This window comes from Papio anubis, chromosome 4 (genome assembly GCF_008728515.1).
Source record: "Papio anubis isolate 15944 chromosome 4, Panubis1.0, whole genome shotgun sequence".
NCBI classification, from domain to species: domain Eukaryota; kingdom Metazoa; phylum Chordata; class Mammalia; order Primates; family Cercopithecidae; genus Papio; species Papio anubis.
The window spans coordinates 120,120,412-120,145,274 of record NC_044979.1 but is presented as its reverse complement, the minus strand read 5'-3'; the positions used below and the strand labels follow the sequence as shown (position 1 = coordinate 120,145,274).

Sequence of the window (24,863 nt, the reverse complement as noted above, 5' to 3'; positions counted from 1 at the left end):
TGGCATCTACTGGCCCCTTGGCTCTTCACAGTCCTGGGGGACTGACCCACCTGACCTCACCTGGAAGCTCCGACTCTTCCGGCCAGGATGTCCTCTCCTGTGTCACTGGAGGATTGGCCCGGATGGTCAGCCCTTCCCCCTTATAAGGGTGAGAGCATGGCAGGAGGTGAGGATAGAGGGAGGAGGGCAACTTCTTTTTCTCTTCTCCCTCGCAGGGCCACGACATCCATTGCAGAAACAAGAAAGGAGAGGCCAGCAGGCGCAGGTGGCTTCCAGACCTCAGGCCTTGTGGGAGGTGTGGGGGCAGAGGAAGGAGCTTTTGGCTGAAACTGCTCATCATGGCAAAAGTGTGGCTGGCAGAACTGAGGAAGAGAAAAGGCAGCTTGCTTGCTCTCTCTCTTTAAATGCAAGTGCCCTGGAAGCCTTGGAAACATGGAACTGCAAATTCTGCTGAATGCTGGCGGAACGGAAGGGTCCCATTGCTCTTCCTGCCTCCTGTGCCTGGGCTGTGGCACAGCGTCCCAGCGGACCACCCGAGCAGCCCCTCAGGCTTCTCCAGCTCTTTCTTTCATGTCTTTCTGTTTCTTCTATAAAAAGATTCTACCATAAGATCTAAGCAAGGGTAAGCAGGGGAAAAGAGGCGTGGGCAGCCATCGCCTTGCTTATGAGCAATATTTCATTTGCAGAAAACAAAAAATTAAAAAAATTCTTAAAATATGTAAGAGAGGAAAATATATATTATGTGTAATTCATAGAAAGTTTTATCTTATGCAAGGATAAGATATTCAAATTTAGGATAGTGATTATGCCATGATATGTCATGGTTGAGGGCCAATTAAAATAAGTTTCCTAATAAATAATAAAAACACATTTATACATTAGATAAAAACATCATTAGTATTTGATTTCAACTTGGAGGCCTCCTTTAAGTGACAGAAGCACAACAAAAAACTTAAAATGAAAAAACTGAAGACAGACCAAAGCGGTTGAAAATGTCACCACTTTGGTCTCATTCTGAAACACTAAACTTAAAATATATAAACGTTAAGATCAACAGAATCACCAGCCAATCCCATCCCATCCCATTGACATTATTCTGACTCAGAAGTTGTACACATCATCCATATCAGCTAGTGATGATAGGTCAAGAATGAGAAAGAAAGTAAAACTGATCTCTGAGGTAATCAACCAAAAGAGAAGCAAAAAACCCTTGACCTAAAATTCATGCATTTACTCATGGGCAAGTCCCTCATACACTCTTGGCACTTACACACACTCGCTTTATGCACAGTTGTAAAAATGATTAAATAGTTCTTTCTTATTGTAATTCCCAGCAGATTAAAAGTAGCAAATTAGAATGCAGAGGAAGAGACAGTTAATACTATCCAAACAGATAAGAGAATTCAAAGCCAGGATCATTCAGGGTGCAGCTATTAGCTCTGTATGCACAATGACTTCTCAGAAGTGAGGTTCAGGACCTATGGGCAGGGAAACACAAGTGTACTTTCTGGCTGAAAGAGGACTACACAGTTGTAATCCGGACTGTTGTGGAAATTCTAGAAGTCAATTTCTCTGCTGCATTGGAGGCACCAAAAATGTTTGCTGAAGGAATGACTACAAAAACTAATAAACTGATACTACAATATTTTCTGCTTAAGGGGTTTATAATTTACTGTGTGTGCCCACAAATTATCTTCCTGTAATGCCAGAGTTAGTATTTAGGATAGTACTTTTGAGCTGAGAAGAAAAGACTAAAGTGTTTTCAAGAAAGTCTTTGAAGAATCTTGGCATGGGGGCAGGAGGTATTATTAGTAGGTTCTAGGAAGAGTCCTCATCCAAAAGTGTTAAAATACACAAGAAATAAAATGGGGTAGGCTTGAGTAGTTTAGAAAATGTAGTCTTGAAATGCTCCCTCCCCTAAATGCTGGATTAAGGTAATACTGGCCGAGACAGCCTCCAAACGTGTGAGCAGGAGTGTGAGGCCTGGCATAGCCTCAGATAGTGCAGGGCTCTAGAAAAATCTTTGTTGCAATGAAGGGCTCACTGGCCAGCTAGCTGAATGATTTCATACATGATTGGGGCAGCACATTTTACCTCACATATCCATTTCTGAGCAAAGATATTGTTGATTTGATTGCAAGTAGGTTCAAAGTGCATAAATCTCAGGTGGGGTAAATGAGGTTGGTGTGACTGCTTCCAGGGTCCTGCTGCCGGGAAAGTAGATATGGAGGAAACACAGAACATTCTGAGATGAAAAACAGGAAATGGGTGAATTCAGTGCCCCTTCTGGGAAATGATGAAATGAAATATGTTTTAACTTTAAGGTGTAATCATGCAAAACTTAGTTTATCAAGGTTACTAAGACATATGATTTTACGTTAAGATAAGTGACTTTTTAAAATTAAAAAACCCAATTTACATAATGGTTAAATCTACTCCCAATATCATAAAAATTTAATGGTTACATCCACGCCCCCACTCCCCATATTATGACAACTACATTAAAAAAGAGAGAGTATGTAATGAACAATTGAGATGTGGTAAATGTTTCGGTGATCTTAGATCAAAACTTATGAAGTCTATAGTTAACTGGCTTCTACTATTTTATTCCGAGAGGTAACACATGAACTGAATTAAACAATTAAGAGTTACTGTGTTAAAATATAAACCTCTTTTGCTAGAATGCATAGCTAGTATTTAAACGCAGTTCTTAAATTGGTAAATACAGAAAACAGAAGCACACTTGTCTCCCTGGGTCCTTGGCCCCAGTGCAGCTGAATGTGAGACTGCCTTTGAGTCAACCCGGGCAAGCCAGCGTGCAGGGATAAAGCGCTACCAGAGCCCAGCTTGCTCCGCGATTTCTTTCACAGATTGACACCCGGCAGCTGTACAAATTGTACCAAAGATCTACATTTATGAGTAACCAATGCAAATGAGAGGGAATGAAAGAACAGAAATGATGGGAAATCTAACAGCATAAATATGTTCACACTTCAGTGACACATTTCTAACAGTTAAGCACAAGGCAGAATTATCTGTGCACAAGGTGAGGTCGTCGTTAGAGTCCACTGGTGTAACGTGCCATCAGAACCCAATTTATCCTCGCTCATCTGCCTGCCTCGGAATCCTGCCCCAGGATTCTCTACCCAGCTGCAAAGTCACCTGCACCAAACTCTCTTTCAAAATTAGTGGGGAGGGCATGGGTTACGGGTGGGTTCAGAAATGCTACCCGTTCAGTTCACTAAATTCCCAGATAGGCCCTGAAAACCAAACTTAGCACCTGCACCGTGAAAGCCAAACGTGACTGGAAACAGTGCTGAGGGGAACATCTGTACAGGCTTCTTGAGAAACAGAGTCAGGGACCAGCCTCTGGAGCTGGGCTCCACCTCAAAGAGGGAATGTGCAGACCCTGTGGGTGATGGGTTCAGGTCTGCATCCCAGGATGTGAGACCATCGTACCTTCGAGGATACAGCATCAACATGCGCTGGTCAGAGAGGGGGCAGCCAGCTCCAGGCCTCCCAGCAGACGGTGGTGGCCATGGGATTCAAGCCCAGCCTGCAAGGCCCACCCCGGGGCTGCCCCACCTCCCTACGTCCTGCTGCCTTCTTCTCATGTCTGATGAGACACCTCTGCTGATGTGGGGATAACTTCATGTGTTTCTCAGAGCTTCTTACATCTAACTTTGGAATTTTCAAACCTACAGCTTTCTGAATGAATTTATAAAGTGAGTAAGACATTCTGTCTTGTTTCCAAAGCTTTGACTGAAACTTTGCATGGAGGGGGCTCATAGGTTCCAGACTTATTTTTCATAGACCCAATAACATGTTTTAAAACATAAGCACTAATGCCCTCAATATGACAGGGTTTTCACCAGGATGATACTTGCTGTAAGACTGATAAAAGGCAATAGAATAAATGGTTCCAACTAGCTATCATTTTGGGGTAAGCTACCCCAGTGACTCCTCACCCATTCCCCACCACCCCCATGCCCACTCGGCTTATAGACTGGGTGGCTGTTACTGCCTGCAGGACAGACTTCTGGAAGGCCTCCCTGCTGCCAGCCCTCCCCACAAGGTCTGTCCCCTTGGCCCACGATACACCAAAGCCGGCGGTTGGGTTTCCATGCTACACCTGCTCTTCCTTGGTCCATGTTTTGTTCCCACTCCCTGTTCCTTTTTCCCATCCATCTCTTCTAAAATCCTACCCATTCTTGCAGGTACATAATACACGTTCTGTCTTCTAAAAATTCCATGAGCTTCTCATCAAAGCCGATTTCTCTCCTTGCTTATTTTGTAAATGCTACCCCCTTAGAAAGACTCAGGCCGTTTCTTATTCATCCTCCTTACTCCTCATTACACACTCAACAAACACTTCGCAAGAGAAACTAGACTGCATAGTAGCTATCACGGTCAGATTTCCCTACCAGTTTACCAGTGCTATTCAGAACACAACACCAACATGTCTCAGTATGTTATTCAGCTAATAGTTGATCTTTTGGTGGCAACAAAGGCCATGAACACACAGGCCAACATTAGACAGTGGTAATGACTGAGAGTTAAAGAGCAAAAGATTTAGAATCAGAAGATGTGGATTCATACTATTTGTGTGACTGGAAGATCAGTTCATTAACCTCCGTTCATGTTATAAATTGGCTGACCCCATGACCAAGCAGGAGGCTGGCGATGCTAAGTAGCGCCTGCCACCTCTAGGCCATGCTGGAGACTGGGCATGTGCCAGGGACCTTCCTCATCTGTGAAGCAGAGGGAGGGCCATGCCTGCCCATGACAAGGACCAAATAACATAAACTGCCCCATGGCCACTGCAGCCTGTCTCCTTTGTTGAAGGACAACTCTCCTTAGCATCTGTAGTACATGGTTCTGGTGCATTTTATTCAATGAGTGGGTGCATTGCTGTGCAAAATAACAAATCACTTATTGAGATTGCTCTGCCATGACCATCTCAAGTGCTGCCTTGTTTATTTTTCAACATGTCCATTTTCAGAAGCGTTGTTGACTTAACCACATGTGGCATGGTAGTTCATTTTGTTCATTCTCAAAACAAAATGGCGGCCCGTCTCATTGTTCAAGTGGGCAGGGCCTCTGCAGCGGCTGTGGATGATGTCCAGGGTCTCAAAACTAGTATGTTCTTGCTCTCATCTTGGTCTCAAAGCAATGAGGAAGCAGCATCTTAAGGAGGTGTTTTATCTCAAAGAATGTCCCAAAAATAACTGTTTCTCATTGAACATAGCTCACACTCATTTTCCTTTTGGAGGTGAGAATTCTGCTAACAGCCAACGTGTGGGATATCTTACAAAATCAATAATCAACCAACGCCCCTCTCCTTCTCCTTCTTCCTCAGCTAGGACTAACATGGATTCTGGAAGAGCCAGATATGTCATGACTAGAGGCAGCAATTTAAGACTTCAAAGAATATATTTTTCTGACAAACTTAAAAAATGAATTTCTTTCACTATCTAACAATTATGCAGTATGGCTGACTGATGGGCTATTAAAGGAGATTTCTCTCAAAAAAAGGAATTCTCTTCGAAATGTCCCTGGCATATCAGAGAGAAAACCTGGGATTTTCTTTAGTCTTTCTAAATAAACAAAAGTGCATACTTCACACTTTGGTTACACTAAAATGTCCCTTGGTCCCCTGCATGGCCCCCTGCTCTGTGGTCCCCTCTGTGTACCTTGCAATGTGGGCCTCCTTGGTGTGAGTTGGGGAAATGGGATGGGTGTCCATCTGCAGCACAGTTTGGTTCAATGCAAACACAAGGGTTGCAGAGAACGTCACAAAAAGCCATCTGCATACCTATTCTCATGAAGCACACTTTCTCCCTGGTTTCCCTTTCACTTAAGCTTTCTAAGAAATCTTTCCGTATCGATGGTAATCCTCTTGCCCTTGAGTGACTTGTGGAATCATGTGACACGGGTCAAACATGTAAACTGAACTCCGGGAATTCTGGATTTCTGGAGAGGACTGATTTGTTTAAAGGTGATATTTCTACTCACGAAAATAAAAACGAAATTCAATTAAAAATTGGATGGACAAAGCTACGTATAAGACTAGAGTCAATGGATAAAGTAAAGTAGAAGTCAAAGAGAGCTCCTGGGGAGACAGGGGCATGTTTTCCTGCTTGTGCTCAGATGCATCGTGGGATTTCTGCCCACTTTAGGCAACTCGCAAAAACTTGGTTTCCAATCGTTTACAGAGTATGACTTTGACTTCAAGCTTGGTTCACTGACGAACCATCATAAACTGTTTCTCCTTTTGTGAGTGCTTGTGCAGACAGGGAGCCCACGGATCTCAGAGGCTCTAGGATTTGATCCTTATCAGGGATCAGATCAGGAAGCATCCCTAGCAGCTCAGGTATGCTAACTTTATCTTTTTCCATTATTATTTTAACAGATTATTAGGCTGTTTTCAAAAAAGACTCCGTTTTTAACTAGGCATCTTATGGAGCTGTGGAAATAGCATCTCAAGGGCAGGAATGCTGTCTTATTTATCACTGTCCCTGTAACTAGCACATACAGTATTTTCAAAAGATCTTAACAGGCTGAAATGAAACACACTGAACCAAATGAGATAACGATAATTGCCAGATCCTACCCTTCCCTCCAAATAGCAAAGGCACAAATACAAGATGTGGGAAATAATGTCTTCAGGGCTGTTCCTGAGAAACTGACTCATGAGTTCTCAGTTGACAGTTAACATGGGTCGTGGCTGCAAAGATCGAACACAGTTTTATATGTGCACATGTGCCCTATTAGGAGGAGCAAGGAAGGTGTTATTCCTGCTCAGCCCTCTGCCTCTCAGAACTGGAATAGTAAATAAAGTTGGGAAGCATGGAAAATGAGTTTAATATGCCATGCTTTCTCAGACTAGTGGCAGTTAAGTCGTGTGAAATTACACAGTTAGCTTTGGCAAACTGTTTCCCGTTACACCCGAGGGGGAAGGTAGACTTACATGCAGGAGAACTCCTTTTGAGGTAGAGGCTGGGATTTCTTTTTCATTCTGCAATCCCTGGCAAGGCCAGGAAGGCCCTTCGGGTGCAATGTTCTAGGAAGGACTAGGGCACATTGAAGAATGCCAGGGAAGAGTGAGACCAGCAAGAAGAAGCAAGGCAAAGGCATCACGGTGTTTATTTCATTATATTCTGAGGAAACTAACACACTTTAGACAGAAGAACGGGCTATTTAGAGGGCCTTGTAGAGCTGTTGTCAATGATTTGAAGGGCTGAACTGCTTGAGAGAAGAGAAAGTAGTTACACTGCAGACATCTGCAGGGCTGGCTTTAGAGAGAAGTAGATTTTAGTTCAGGGCTTTTGTAACAATCAGCGCTTCCCTGAACCTACAGTGGGCTGCCTCCTGAGGGGTCTCAATAGGCGAGGTGATCACCTGTTAAGGATGCTCAGGAAGAACTCATGCACTGGGGCCTGATGATCTCTTGACAGCCTTCCATCTAGTATGTTTTATGGGACTGGGGATCTCTGTGCACAGCAGCAACATAACATTGTTGACACACACTGTGCACATGGCTAGCTCTGTGGGCAGTGGGGGTGGGATGGAGGTGTCTGCACTAGAATCTCTTCTAAATTTCCATCTGTTTCATGCACATGCAGACAGAAGTTACTGCTCCTCTTTCCAGTAGGAGAACAGTCAGACTGTAATCAGTGCAACCCACAAAAGCAGCGATGGACTTCAATGCATCAAGCTAAATATTTTCACGAAGTATTTTAACTGAATCAGATGTTCAAACCAGGCAGAACTGCTTGTGGGATGAGGAGATAGATTATTCTGTATTTCACTTCTATCTTTTACCTTTTTTTTTCTTTCTGCCAAGCTGCATCCATCTTCTCTTGCACCAGAAGGCAAATTCTTTGGCCCCATGAATCTCATCTTTCCGGTTCACCCCTCTGCCTAGCAGAGTGCCTGGGCCACAGCAGACATTTAACATGCATCTGTCTCATTAGTTGATTCTCCAAAGACGGCTCAATTTCTACCTCCCAGGGGATCCCATGTGTTCTGGAGTGCTGTTACCACTCAAAACCTGAGCTCCAAACCTAGAGTGTAGAGCGAGGCTTCCCTTTAGGTCTCTGCAGTTTGTTTAGCTCCACAAGGGAACTAGGTCTTATGTACCTCTGATTTGCCATGATCTCTAGTCTAATATCTTGTTAACTGATTCAGTTTGTGCTTTAGAGACAATATGATTCTGAGTAATATGTTAATAAGCCTGCAGATTTCTCTATGGTTTTTAAGACTAAATAGGATAAAACAAATTCATAGTATATACCCATGAATATTTTAGTAAGGTGGTAATTCAATGTGGGATGTACTAATAATTTCTGAGATCCCTGGATGCCATCAATTCAGATTATTTATACCCTAAGGGCTGGGAGGAGACCAGAGGGTGTGACCTTCACAGGCTCCAGACTTCTAAGAATATTTTAATTATATAGCAAAGCTTAAAATATTCATTCCTCTTATTTTTCCCATCTATTAGGTTGATGCAAAAGTAACTGTGGTTTTTGCTATTACTTTTAATTAGGTTGGTGCAAAAGCAATTGTGGTTTTTGCTATTACTTTTAATGGCAAAAACCACAATTACTTTTGCACCAACCTAATATATTTGATTTAAATTTTTAGATGACACATTTTATTTTTTCCCCTCATCTGTGTAAGCACTGCTCCTTTCCCTTTTAAGTATTTTCATCTCTTACTTAAAATGCTGTTTCCTAACTTTCAATTCCAACTAAGACGATTTTCTATTTCTAAAGCCTATCTCATAAAAAGGTATCATCACAATACACTGAATTTAGTGTTTCTGTAAGTCAAGATGTCAATTACGTTTCTACTTTTAACACTGCATTGTGTTACGCGATCGTGAAGCAATTCAAGTAGATGTAATACCTGCCTGCAAGGATCTTGCAACCCACCTGCACACGAGGTACAAAATAACTGGAGTATAACAGTGTATGCACGTTTGTACTTTTAGCACTGATTCAGAGGAGTGGAATAATTCTAGATGTGCTCAGATGAACTTAGGCAAATAGTCTGGAAGTTGTAAAATGTGTTTCCCAAAGCACAAAAGATAAAGAGGTGAAATGTGGATGACTTGCCCTGCGGGTTGGTGATATGTGAAGAGAAGGAACCTGGCTTAGAAACACTGCTGAATGACTTCATAAAGGAGTCTTTGGAAGGGACAAAGAAGTGAAGGCAGAGAACATCAACGGATGTGGCCTGGGCATCTACACATGAGGACAGTCACACACTAGACACAAGGCAAAAGGTGCGTCCTTTCTGACCCAGTCATGCAGATTAATGAGTTTTTGAAATGCACTTTACATATCATATATTTAGGAAAAAACATGATTTCATCCAATGTATTTTGCAGATGAAGAAAGAGGAGGTAGGCCTGCCCCACACATCCCGATTCTGGTAAGGCAGAGAACTGAAGCTTAAACCCAGGACTTCTGCTTCAAAATCTTTTACAACAAGCTGGGCTCACCTTCTGGAGGTTTTTTGGGGGGTTGGGGTAAAAAAAGGTGGGTAAATTTATAAGTCAGCTCAGAAAGCAATTCTCACGACTTCACAATTAAGCCTTATTTGTGAACCAAAAAAGAGCATTCGGCAGGTTAGGTTAGCACTTTATTCAAAGGTCTAGGTTCTAAAAGGATTTTGGACTATTTCTAAAAGGAAAATAAAACCCAGACTCAAATACACAAAAGCAAGTGCTTGGATCTCTGAAGGTGATCAAAACAGGGAGCTGCAAAATAAACGTGAGTGATGAAAAAAAAGCGGATCCTCAACGTCAGGTCTTCCAGGCACGTGTGCTGGTGCATCAGGCCTTCAGCCCATCGCTGCTGCACTGTATTACACTCTAGGTACACTCAAAGACATGAGATGACCATAGCTAGTTACGGCAACATTGTAACCACAGCGTGTCTTCTCCTGGCACAAGCCTCTCCTACAAAGAAGTAGTTCTCCTTGTCCATAAATCTCAAACCAGGAAATCCCTAATTCATTTATTGATAAGGAAAATGCAAGAGATTTGTGTAGCTTTGTCTTTTCCAGTTACTCCCAGCTGTACCATTATTTTAGGTTACCTATCACACAGGATGGTGTGCCTGATGGTGCACACTAGCAGCCTTTTATCTATGTCTCATAGAAAAGTTTACTCCTGGGAAAAACAATTTGGTCACTAGTCCTTGGATCTAAGGAACAGAATCTTGAAATCATACTCATGATCAAATGTTGAAAGGAAGAAAGGGAGGGAGAAAAGAAGAGAGGAAGGAAGGAGGGATGGAGGAAAGGGAAAGAAAGAAAAGGAGGAAGGAAGGGAGGGAGGGGAGGGGAAGTGAAGGGAGGGAGGAGGGAGGGAGGGGAGGGGAGGGGAAGGAAAGGGAGGAAGAGTGGAGAGGGAGGGAAGGAAGGAAGGAAGAAAAGAAGGGAGGGAGGGAGGGAAAGAAAGGAAAGAAGGAAGGAAAGAAAGGAGAAAGAGAAAGGAGGAAAATGAAAAAGAAAAAGGAAGAAAGGAAGGAAGAAGAAAGACAGGAAGGAAGGAAAAAGGAGGAAAGAAATAAAAGGGTAAGCAAACAAGAAAGGTCAAAAGACAGTAACACCCCAATCAAAGCTTCCATGACGAATCTGTGCCTTTTTGGATCATGGTGTACTCAGGAAATGCAGCCGCCACAGGAGCACACGCTGTCTCCTGAACTGCAGGAAGAGCAGCGGTTAGCAGCAGGAGGTGTCCCTTACACAGGAAGGCTGGGGTCTGGGCTGCACACTGTGGAGCAGATTCTCATGCCAGGGTGGCCCCGCTTGGGCTATGAGGACACGGGTGCCAAGGTGGAACTGCTTTCTCAGGCTGCAGGCAGGCAGCTTGCTGCTTCTCTTTCTCTTTGGAAAAAAAAAAAAAAAAAAAAAAGGCTTTCCTTCACCACCTCTCCTCGGTTGCTTCATCAGGTTGCAAAAGCATCTCTTAGGAGGTATCAAGAGGCATTACTCTCCACAATTTTTGCAAAACAATTCCATAGGTGTGATGGTGTCTGCCTTTGCAGCTTAGTCTACTTACAGCCTGTCAAGGGCACTCTCGGGGAACCTGCCTCATGTCTATAAAGCAGCTACCTCATTTCAAAAATTTAAAGAGGACTTCCCAACTTAAAAAAGTTACCATAGAGTACACGGGAATACAATGAAGGCATGAAGACAAAAAACATTTAATTCAGCTACTTAGCTTTGAAAAACTGATTTGTTTGACATGTTTACATGTTGCTGTATTCTCGTTACTTTGTACTTAACCAAAATGTCTACAAGACCTATACTTAAAACATAGCTACATAAAATAAATCCAATTGATGTTAAAATTGGACTGAACCTAGATTTTCTTTAAGTAAAATGTGGGCAAAAAATGACAGACTTAAAGAGCAGATGTTCACATATATTTGTGATTGAACACTGAGAAAATGTTTTGAAAAGCAAATTGATTTAAAAACTCCTTTTAGAGAGTTGATAAATGACTAGTCTTTGGCTAACATTCAACAAGGGTTAATCTAAAAAGGTTTTTATTTGTATTTTTATTTTTTCCACAGTATAATGACACACAGTTCTCTGGAGCTTTCAAGTTCTGCCTGCCTGTCCCATAGGTAACCCCTAGCCCCATGTGACTCCTGAGCACTTGAAATGTGACCAACCCAAACTGAAATGTGTGGTAAGGATAAAAAACACACACACACACACACACGGGGTTTCAAAGACATAGTTCAAAAAGAGTAAAATATTTCATTAACAATTGCTTATATTGAGTACATATTTAAATAGTATTTAAGTATACTGAATTAAGAAAATATTCAAATTAATTTCACCTGTATCATTCTTCCTTTTTAATGCGGCTACTAAAAATGGATCAGTAAATATGCAGGTCAAATTATGTTCCCCTTGGACAGTGCTATGCTGGAATTTCTGATTCCTATATTTCACAAATAATGTTCCACAGATGCTAGTTATCATCCATCTGTAAAACCTCTGCCCTTCAAACAATGACTGTTCAAGGTTGTTGCATCTCATCAGGCATAAAGCTGGGCTGGGACTGTCTGCCTATGTCCTGATTAGAAAGACTCCATACTGGCCGGGCACGGTGGCTCACGCCTGTAATCCCAGCACTTTGGGAGGCTGAGGCAGGTGGATCACTTGAAGTCAGGAGTTCGAGACCAGTCTGGTCAACATGGTGAAACCCCATCTCTACTAAAAACACAAAAAATCAGCTGGGCATGTTGGCAGGCACCTGTAATCCCAGCTGCTTGGGAGGCTGGGACAGGAGAATCACTTAAACCCAGGAGGTGGAGGCTGCAGTGAGCCAAGATCGCACCACTGCACTCCAGCCTGGGCTGCAGAGTGAAACTCCATCTCAAAAAAAAAAAAAAAAAAAAAAAAAAGACTCCATACCCAACATTTAAAATACATGTGCAGGCACAGGGCAAGCAGATTTTAAGGTTATATTCTTAGGAGACTCCATCAATAATAAAACATGGTTACTGAAATGGGAAAAATTAACTAACACATATAAACCCTTAACAGAAATTTTTACACTTACAGCTACAAAGTCAAATATAAAAATCAGTGTTGAGACCATATATGAGTAGCAATAATGCTTTAAAACTGTGAGTAAATACAGCCTTTACAATGACAAAAACAACTCCATTATCATCGCAGGATGAAAGTCACTTCACTCAGATCACAGCATTCTCTACAGAACAATAATGTCACTAAGGATTACTTACACTGCAACACTAAGATTAAGTAAGGATAGCTACACCTGGTAATAGTTAATTGTCATTAAACATTATGGACAGAGTAGAAATGCTTGGGGGGCACTGGCAGATTCTTAATTTTATTGCCACCAAGTTCAACTGGAGAGCACAGAGATATTGCAAAAGCAGTCAAAATTCTGCCAGGTTCCAAGAATTGTAATAAAAATGATCATATAGCTGCCTATAGAAATATAATAACAGCCCTTTTCTCATTTCAGCAGGATTTCACTTCTAGGGTAATAGTCCTTCACTCTGAAAAAGAGAACAGCCACATCTGCCACTGGGCTCTGCCATGCAGCAAGGGGCCATGCTGGAGGCCTTCCATCGATCACACCCAACCTAGTGAGGAGTGACACCGGATGTTCAGGGCTTCACCGGAATCATCGCCTGGTGATTTCAGTGGAAATCGACAGCCTGCAGCCACATCCCCTGTGGGGGAAGTACTCTCCTGGCAGCAGGCCTTGCGAGGACACACCCTAGACCTGTCTCTCTGAGATCCCGCAGCTGAACTCACTCCTGAAACTAGGGCATAGGCCGGGCGCGGTGGCTCAAGCCTGTAATCCCAGCACTTTGGGAGGCCGAGACGGGCGGATCACGAGGTCAGGAGATCGAGACCATCCTGGCTAACACGGTGAAACCCCGTCTCTATTAAGAAATACAAAAAACTAGCCGGGCGAGGTGGCGGGCGCCTGTAGTCCCAGCTACTCGGGAGGCTGAGGCCGGAGAATGGCGTGAACCCGGGAGGCGGAGCTTGCAGTGAGCTGAGATCCGGCCACTGCAGTCCAGCCTGGGTGACAGAGCGAGACTCCGTCTTAAAAAAAAAAAAAAAGAAACTAGGGCACCAAACGGCTCTTCAGTTAATGGAGTTACAGCAAGTGTCAGGTGCTTCAAAGCACAAAAATACAATCTCCAGCCCTTCCACAGTAGAGGTAGTTTTCTGATAGACTCCTTAGACATGCGCATATTGCTAAGCCCTTACTGAGAAAGTATCCTCAACAAGCCACCCCTGCAGGCACAGGGAGAACTGCACAGGCCACTTCCTGGACCTGCAAACCCATCTCGGGGCCACTTAATCTAAGGAAGTCAACAGAAATGTCTTTGCAGAAGACCAAGTTAATCACAGGAATTAAAGAATATTGCATGGGGTAATATCTTTCTGGAAAAATCATGGTAATTTAGTAACATATTAATGTAATTTAGACATCTTGCTTTACATTTAAAAATCATTCAGCCCCAAATAAAAATCATTCAGCCCCAAATAACAGCAATAGCAATAATAATATCCCATAAATAAGACACAGAATCCTTTTCTTCCTTCCTTTCTTTCTTTCTTTTTGTTTTTTTGAGACAGAGTCTCACTCTGTCACCCAGGCTGGAGTGCAGTGGCACAATCTTGGCTCACTGCAATCCCCGCCTCCCAAATTCAAGCAATTGTTCTGCCTCAGCCTCCCGAGTAGCTGGGACTACAAGCACACACCACCACACCCAGCTGGGTTTTTTTTTTTTTTTGTATTTTAGTAGAGATGGGGTTTCACCACATTGGCCAGGCTGGTCTCAAACTCCTGACCTCATGATCTGTCTACCTCGGCCTCCCGAAGTGCTGGGATTATGGTGTAAACTACCACGCCCGGCCAAATCCTTTTCTAATCATACTCCCCCAGCAACCAAACTAAATGCTAAAGATGTGTTTTGTTTAGAATATGGAGAGTCTAGTTGCTTCAACATTTCCAGTTTGTGACGTCAACAGCAAAGAGTCATTTGGAATCAACTCTTTTGTTGGATAAATTATATGTACCCCGCAGTCCTCCCCAATAGATTCACCCTTTCCTAGCTTCTCCTCCACAACACACACACAAACACACACACACACACACCCCTACCCCAAAAGAATTCCTCCTTTCAAATTTCACTGTCAAATTTCAGCTGTCAGGACGTTAAAAGTGTATTTAAGCCAGTTGTGCACAGATAAACCGGCTCTCAAAAAGAAAAAGCCTTGATTTGCAGCATTCACTGATTTCTGTGGTGTAAATACTTCCAACCATGGTAGACTTCAAGCTACCAAAAGTTTACCAACAGCATGACAGATTTTCTGCATACGAGCAGTTGGCTGATTCTCGACGGCTCACTGCTCACCGGAGCACGCTTTCTGAGTTCCCTATAAGTTTCTGTTAGCTCACTGATCCTAACAGGCAAAGAGTTTAAAATTGTGAGCATGTCTGCGGTAATTTGTGAAATGTAGGTTCCTGTTAGGGCCTTGAAGAAAGCTGGGCTTATCTGGTGGGAGACAGTAGCCCAGGCCCAGCCCTGCCTTGCCAGCAAGAGAGGGCTTGGTAGGGCAGCTTCCTGGCGTGGCGCACTCCCCCGGAGCAAGGGCTTTCATTTAGTCTAACGGGTTCTGTGGAAACTTTTCGGGGCAATGTCAAGGCTGTACTCTGTTTAAGCCTTTCTACTTTTGCATAAAAGGAGGGGAAGCTGTTTTTTCTGGGTTATATTTACACTTCCCAAATCAGAAAATGCCCTAACCAGATAGGGGGACAGGTGGCAACTGGCAACCACAGCTCAACCCCCCGCCCCTTTTTTTTTTCCCATTTCTTTCTGAAACCCCATGTAGAAGGAAAGTTAACGAAATGTCAGTTGGTTGTTTTATACACAGAGCTAACTATTCTTTCAACACAGATGGAACAAAGCAGAAAATAAAACTGGGACCGAAAACCCGGCAACAGAAAATGTTATCTATCTCCTCTGACAGCAGTTTTAATCTAAGAATCTCTTTATTTTCTAGAAGTTGGTTCTATTTATTGAAACAATTAGGTTCAATGTGATCTTGAATTTAAGGCATCAAAATAAAATGAAGATTAACCTTGGTTTTTGTTCATAAAAATAAGCAACTTTCCATAGTTACTCTGCACCTTTGAAGACACATAGTCACCACTGTAAGCATGGTTGAAAATGCAAGGTTTGGCATTTTTCAACCTTTTCTGGTCCAATTTCTCTATAGATTTTTTTTTTTTTTTAATTCACATGTCAGATTCTGGAACATTACTGTCTATATTAAAAAACCTTAACAAATCTGCCAAAGATTGTCCCTCTGAATTTTCAAAGCTCTTATGAGTGGGAAGTACTGTAGGAAGTGAGAATGAATGTGTCCGGGCTAACTGGTGGCTTTTCCAGCAGGGTCCTCACCTGAGAAATGTGGAGACATTTTGGGTGTCACAATCACCATGGTACCACTTGTGATGTGGGTGGCTAAATATCCTGCAATGGGAGGGACAGTCTCACCCAAAGAAGTGCCCCCTACCCCAAATATCATTGTGCCACCGAGAAACAGAGACCTCAAATAAGATGAACATCAGATGCAGCCTCAAATTCCCTCCTCTCACTTTGAAAGTTCTCTCTACTGTCCTACATGCTCCATTTGCCCTCATCTTTGAGAAAGCAGTGACACATTCCATTCATTCATTCAATACCCATGTGTCGGACACCAACCCACTCTAGGGTGGGGATGCCCAGGTACTGGGGATCGCGTAGGGAGCAAATCAGAGCTGAGTTCTTCATCTATGAGTGGTGACACTGCTGCTATAAGGCAGGGCAAGGAGCAACAGTGCTGAGAACGCTGTCTGAGGGCATGTGTCCAGGAAGACCTCTCTGTGTGGGGACCTCTGCACAGATCCCTGAGGGAAGGGAGGAGAGCGCCAAGAGGAAACCTAGGGGATAGTACAGGCCCAGGCCCAGCTCATAGGTGACCCACACTGGCCTACCCTGGGGCTGCTGGTTAGATTTTAATCCTTTCTTCTCTGCTAGCTCCCACTTACTGGCCTTCAATCACATTGAAACATTCTCCTAAAAAGACTACCCTGTAAATACCATCCTCTAGTCCTGCAACCCCCAACCCCAACCAGCTCCTTGTCTTCTTCCCTTGGTTCCTAACGCCTGCCAGCCCACAGCTGCCGCCTCCTCTCCTGTGCCGCTCCCGGTCCCTCTTACATGGTTGGTTTCTGCCCCAACCCTACTCAGCTGTTTGTGGGAAACCCACCGCCAACCCCTAGACACCTCTTTCTCGGGCACTATCCTGCCCCCAGCAACTCCTCTCGCCTTTGCTAAAATCGCTGTCCCGGGCTTTCCTGCCATGTTTCTTTCTACAAATTTTACTCGAATCACCCAACTCACTCTCTGTCTCCTCCTTTGCTCCTCTCTTAGACAATTAAAGGTATTTACTCCCCAGGGCCCCTGTGGTCCTGCTGCTTCATTGGTTGTCCCTCCTGAGCTGATCGTGTCCCACAGATGGAACTTGTCCTATGGCTTACATCCCTACCTTCCGGACAGTTCCGTAGCTAGACACCATCCCTGGGTCTCACGCTAACCCCTACTCTGGGTACAGTTCCCATTGCGTTCTGCAGAATCACCGTGGCCCCAGTTACCGAGGTGGACACAGTACCAACGGATGGAGCCGCCTCAAAGGGGCGAACACCACGGGGCTGCTGAGACACCCCTCCCTGCCCTTCTTCCCCTCCTGCACCAAAGGCCTCCTGGCCTCTCGCCGCTGCCTGTCCCAAGGGTGAGCTATCTGACAGGTCACCTGAAGGGCAATTCTCAGGTCAGCGCGTTTGACGGTTCCCTTCCCAGCACCACACCATTTATTCCTCAGCCTCAGAGTGAGTGTGGGCCTCGTGTGCCTCTGAGCCTGCACCCGCCCCACTCCTGCCACCTCCACCCCTTCCTAAAGAAGGGGACAGCCGAGGCATGACCCGTGGTCCCCACGCACACCTCTTCACCAGCACATATGCGCCTGTGGCAAAATGACTCGTCCCCTCCCCCTGCACCCCCATCGCCCACGCCAGGGCCAGGCAGGGCTCCTCCTCCCCCAGTGCTTCCAGCTGTGGGAACCACATGGCATTTGCCAACTGAGTCTTCTCCAGGACCCAGCCTCACCAGACTGGCCACAGGCTGCACCCTGTGTTTTATCACTGAGGAATTATAAGCTTTTTGTCAGGGTCAGTGTGTCAGTGCTTCTCCCCTAAAGCCACCTGCCTAACAGGAATGTCTGACATGGAGCATGCCAAAATGCAGACGATGATGATGTCAGTGCAGCTGCCCTGGACAGCCATCTATGCTGTGTCCCCCTGGGTCAGGCTTCACAGACATGACAGCCAGGATCAGGTCGGGCCAATTAATGGTGTAACAAAGCAGGTTTTCACCTGCCAGGGCCTAACAGCTAGGAATCAACAGAGCCAGGCCTACCTAACCACATGGCCTGCTCCTAGGCACAGCAAACACCCCAGTGGCTCAGCTGCCACACGCATGTGAACACATACACCACAGACACACCACACATCCCACACACACATACACACCACACATCCCATAAACATATACACACCACACACCACACATCCCATACACACATACACACCACACACTACATATCCCACACACATACACACCACACATCCCATACACACATACACACCACACATCCCACACACATACACACCACACACCATACATCCCATACACACATACACACCACACACCACACACCCCACACATACACACCACACATCCCATACACATACAACACACATACATACCACACATCCCACACACACCACACATTCCATACACACATACACACCACGCACCTCACACACATACACACCATACATCCCATACATACTGTATATATATCCTATACACGTACACACCATACATACGCGCCACACATCCCATAAACATATACACACCACCTACCATATATCCCATATACACCACACATCCCATGCACACATGCACACCACACACACCACATACACACCACACATCCAGTACACACATATACACCACAGCCCACACATCTTGCACACATACACACATTACACGCACAAACACTACACATACACACCATATATCCCATACACATATATACACCATACACTGCACATCCCATACACACACACACCACACATTACACATCCCATACACACACCCATATACACAACACGTCTCATACACACATATACACCACACACGATGCATCCCACACACATATACACATCACATGCACACACAATACATACATACTACATATCCCATACACATATACACACTACACACCACACATCCCATACACATATATACACACTACACACTACACATCCCATACACATATACAGACCACGCACACATACTACACATCTCACACACATATATGCACCACACATCCCATACACATATACAGACTACACACACACCACACATCTCACACACATATACACACCACACATCCCATACACATATACAGACCACATACACACTACACATCTCACACACATATACACACCACACATCCCATACACATACACAGACCACACACACACTACACATCTCACACACATATACACACTACACATCCCATACACATATACACAGCACACACATACACTACACATCCCATTCATATACACACCACACACATACACACCCCATATACATACACAGCATATACACATACACTCCATATACATATACACACACCACACACATACATGTACACACAAACATGTGTCACATATACCACACACGACTACATACCTAAACATACTACATGTACACAGATGCAAACATACACATGCCACACACAAACATACGATATATATACATCACACACCACATATACCCCCCACATATATACAGACACCTGCACACACACAACACATATACCACATGCACATATACACAAACACACACACATCAATTTCAGTTTTCCAAGGAAAGTTATTAAACTTCTGCTGCCTGATCTCACCGGTCCATTCCAAAACCTAGTACAAGCTGGTATCTGATATAGCACAAAAGTCACTTCCTTTAATCTAAAATCAAAACTGTCATGAAGTTCTGTCATGATCCCTAAACATTTTGAACTACTTGACAAATTAGCAGACATAAAAATCCTACCCAAAAGGCAATCTGGAAGACTGTACATTAAAATTGACTTTGAAATGCGAAGCAACGAACCTGTTACATCATGGCCTCTCTTATCAAACATGGAAAAGCTTAGAGGTGGGCAGATCATTTTGTAATGCTATATCTCATGTTTGGGAAATTTGGAAAAGGGGAGGCTTTCCAACTGGGATCATCTGGGCTTGGACATGTTTGTGCTGACAATACTTGCTGTCTTCACGAGGCATTCCAAGATAGTGGTAGGAAATTGCAAGACGAGTAACACAGAATTTTCAAAATTTGCTCCATGGACCACTGAATAATAATTCAACTATGAAGGGGGCAAGGAACTAAAAAAGCAAGGTGAATAAGAATCCAAATAATATGCTTTCAGTTATTCCTCAAAGAAGAAAAAAAAAAGAAAACTTGAAACCAATACTCCAGTCACTTGAAGTTCGGCAAACAGTTCTCGGCTTGAGACTTCTCTCACATTTGAACATGCTTGAGCTCAGCTGCAGCTAATGCTCAGATGCTGCTAGATAATATTTCTCCCCAGCTAAAATGGGGTTTATCGGTTCAGAAGAGATGCATTCCGCAGATAAAAACAACTTCCTCTAGCTGCTGATTAGATAAGCAGGCTCCGCATCCGTGCTCAAAAGCCTGCTGCCCAATCTCCAATTAGACCAGAGCGGCTGCTTTCTTTCCATGGTGAAAGCTGTCCTCAGCACCACTCCTTCCTTCCCAGGCTGTACAGGACTGTTACTACCATTTGTCTACCTCCCCAGTACCGTGCTGGTCTTCTGCCTGAAACTCTAAAATGAAGGGGAGATTTGGCACCAGAATAGCCGATTAAAAATATGGTAATCCTCTTACAATTCCCACTGCAGTCCTAGAACTCATGGCTGAGTAAAGAAATTTTTACTTCAATTGAATGAATAAAAAAGAATATTTATGCTTTTACACACTCAATCATTTGTTCTGAAGTCCAGAGGGAAAATACCTAGATTTTTTTTCTACTTTTTTTTTTTTTTTTCAATTATGCTAGGGTAAATCAAATCCTGTCCAAACTATTCAACGTGAAGTACCTAAGTTGTGCTGATTCAGTTTCTATCTCTCCGTGCTGCCAGGGAGCCTAGATCCTATGCCTCTGAACACCACACTGTGAGATGCAAGCTGAAATAAACCACTCATGAAACCATGGCAATCTCCTCACAACTCCTGGAGTTGGCTGCTCCAGTGCACAGAGCCAAAGAAGCACATTCTGGAATGTACCAGGGCATATAGAAATACACCTTATCTCCCTATATTCAAACTCATGGGTCCTCCCGCCTGAATAACTACTGCCTGAGGTTGTCTCGATTATCAAGCCAGGTAGCAAGTCATTCAGTAAGCCTTGTTCCAGGCCCATATGGGCCTCAATCCTTCAGCCTTCCACAGATTCAACTAACCCATCTCCGGTCGCTTACATCAATCATGGTCCCAATTCAGTCCTACAGCATTCCTGTGCCTCTGCCCTGGGTTTTTTCTTCAACTCTACTCTAAGCCCTAAATTTACCTGTCTGCCTTCTCAGGGGTGGCCATCCCATTTTCTAGCCTGGAATCTTTCTTCTCTGTCCTCTGGTTTTTTGCTCCTCTGTTCCGCCCACCCAAATGCCTCCCCTGCTTCCTGAATTCATGAGGGAGGAATGCCCTTACTCACACCTCCAGACCTCTGTGCTTGTCAATAGAATCCTAGCAGCTGAGAACCCTTGGTTAATTTAGGACACGGAAATGTGTACAAGAGAGAAGTCAGTAACTGGCAAATATGTATGTATAAAGAAGGAGGAAAAAAATGCAAGTATTACTGAATAAGGGAAGAAAATAACTAAACTTTTACTTTTCTCACACAAAACACTTATCTGCTCTCCAGACCCCAACCCTGACATAATTCCTAAATGAAAAACTTTTAAGAGTCCCTGCTCAAGAGTTTTCAGAACAAGTCTTAATTCATTTTTTTACTTCTCTAGCATGTGTGGCATGGCTGACTGAGTAAATCTGGGGTTGCCTGAAGAGGTCACTGAGTGCATCCTCAGCTTTAAACAGTTTCATACACAACCACTTCAGAGAGGTGAGAGTTCTCTAGTTTTTAAAAAGACCACTTCAGAAGCTAGAGTCTCATTAAATAGACCATTCTGATGACTAAACCTCTCCTTACCAAAAGGAGAGTAAAGACCACATCTCTCCTTTAAGTCTAACTTAAATTCTTCAAGCAGCACTTTAAATCCTTTGTTCCATTTTCTTCAGACCTGGAAGAAAATGGAGGCCAACTGAGGGCTGCAGGGCTGCCGTGCCCTCTGGCTCTGTCTCCTTCTCCCTAAACTTACACACAAACCTAGAATGTTCCTTCCACACTGAATGAAGCAATGAGGTATGAAACCATTACTTATTTATTCTGGGAGTGACTCACCAATCAGTATAACCTCGCACCCTCATCATAGGGGACTGATTTCTACCACTCCCAGCAATTTGTTTATTAATATGGTCTGTTATCCTTGTTGAGAATAGATTTGCCTAACACTGAAGGATGCCAGTGGTCATAACAGCTCACAGCTTTCCAAAAGTGTTCCTTGTCACTTTCTAAAGCAGACACCCGTGTAATCTATTATTAGCAAATCATTTCCCACCTTTTTTTTTTTTTTTTTTTTTTTTTTTGCATCTTTTAGCCTCTCACTTTTTCTTCTTGAAATTTCAACAGTGACAGCTCGACTTGGACTTGAGTCAGGTGGCAGCCAGCACCCTTACTCTGTCCTTTAGTCTTGCCCTATTCTAACAAATTCCTCTTTTCTCTTCTGGCTGTTTTCAGTTTGCTTATTCTTTGGACGACTTTTCTTTTTTAAGTAAGAAATACCTCTTCTATCCTTGGTGCTGGTCATCTGTTCTCTCCCTTTTCGCAACTGAAGCTACGATAACTTCCTTTACCCTTCTTGTAAATCTTTGAAATTTCTATTTTGCACAAGTTGAATTTCCTTTATCTGTCCTTTTTACTTTGTGTCTTTGCTACTCTGTCTTCAACAAAGTATGTCTATATATGTTCCATCTAACCCTCAAGGCCATTCTGTGATGCAGGTTCAGTTGCTACTGCCACCTTCCAAGGAGGAAACTGAGGCTCAGAGAGAAAAAGCTTTGCCAGAAGCTCCAGGCCAGGGAGCAGGGAGCTTGGACCTGTCCCTTCTGAGGTATGCCTTACCCACAGGGCACTCTCCGCCCCTGCTGCTCACCCTGCATTTCAGCAACTCCATTTCCTCCTGCCGGCCCCACTACTTCTGTCCTGGGGAGGGCTGTCTTCTCATTTCCTGCTGTGCGCTCTTTACAGTCCTTTGCACTGATGACTTATTCCCATGGAATAATGTGATGAAATATGGCACCCAGTTTATTTCCTTTATCCACGAATTCCCCCACCTTTTTATATTGTTTCCTAATGTTCTCTACATACTTCATTTATTTAATGCTATACACTACAAATTAATGAACAGCCTGTCACCACATATGAAAGCCGGCTGGTTTCCTTCCAGAACCATCGAGGGTGGTCTCTAAACTCAGCTATGTGAAGAGCCCTCTCTTCCCTCCATGTCTTCTTGGGCACTTCGGTCTTGTGGGATCCTCTCCCTCCCTCACTTCCTCTTCTCAAGCCTCTCCTTTGTGTGGTGCCCGGTTTGTCATGTGGGCTTTTGCATCTTTTTTGCTTTCTTTACAGTAACCCATCACTCCTGTGGCCTCTAGCCCCACTGAGGAGCATTCATCTCCCAAATCATCTCAGTGCCCACGTCACATGCTGTCCCCGCCTGTCCACAGGGCTGCATCAACTGCTATTTACAAGCTGAGCAAAGACGTTTTCTAGGGTTTTTAAATTTCACAATTCTGAAATCATATTTTCTAAACTTCATCCTGAAGGAAAGGTAGACTGAAAGTCATGTCAAACATGACAAAGGGCAAGGCCAGGACCCACGGGCAAGGACAAACCCGCCCCCGACTCCAAGGTGACGCCTGTGCTGGGGGCAGCTGGGACTGAGGGCAGGACTTTGAACCAAGAGACACAGCTCTGGGAACCCATCAGTAATGCCAACCACATGTTGGGTGGTCTCCCACCCAGGAAAACCCACTAACAACATGACGTCCACAAGGGACAGGATACTGACACTGTTTTGAAGGCATGTGTGCTATTCTTCACTCTCCAGGAATGGGCCTGACTTTCAGTTCTCTAAAGGTGCCCCAGCCACGATGGCTCACAGCCTTTAAGGGCAGTTGCAGGGATTCCAGGGAGAGCCCATCTCTGTCTCCACAGTGACCCGAGCTGGCCTCCTCACTCTGACATCCAGGCTCTCCATTCATTTACATGGTTAATGGATCATTTCTTCTGGTTCAGTCCCTGAGCCTCTCTGTGTTCTTGGGCAGGGTGTGAGCATCTGTTTGCTCCTGTGTTAATCAGGGAGAACAGTACCCTTGGCGCTGGGTGCTTCAGGGACTAAAAAAAATCAGGGAACATCACCACCCAATGACTATTCCTGCGCCACTTTTGCAAACTTTTCTCATATCTATGTGTTACTATTGACTTAATGTTTTTATTTAAACTGATTTTTTAATTTACATAAATGTGTTTTGAAAGGAACCCTTGTAGTGGCACAGTGTATGGTAAAACCAGTATCACTTGCAATACATAGAAGACAATCTCAAAAATAAATACATAAATTAAAATGAAACATGATCATTTGCATCCCAACTTTGGAAAAGCCTGAAATGATATATGTATCTTTCTTCAGTAGAATAGAGCAGATAATCCACAAGTTCATGTCTCTTCCCCTCTACTTTCATATAGTAGCCATTTTCCAATAGCGTAAAATAATTCATAAATATACTTGCTTTCTGGATTCATCTACACCAAATGGCTTTAGCCACCATCTTTATCTGTTTATGCCATTAACTGTGCTGCTGAGTTAAAAGAAAAAAGAACCATTATACCTAGTCCACTTGGTTTCTAAGACACATAAAAAGCATACAAAATATGTTTTCTATACATGTAGATAAAATTCTCAGTTATCACATTTTCCATTATTGCATTAGGATGTCCTATAGACAGAGAGT

At 43.8% G+C, this 24,863-nt stretch overlaps 1 protein-coding gene across 21 annotated transcripts in view; it reads right to left on the bottom strand.

The window, feature by feature from the left end:
- Positions 1-24,863, bottom strand: part of IKZF1 (IKAROS family zinc finger 1) — a 103,017-nt gene that overhangs the window by 53,952 nt on the left and 24,202 nt on the right. The gene's annotated exons all lie outside the window — the stretch shown is intronic.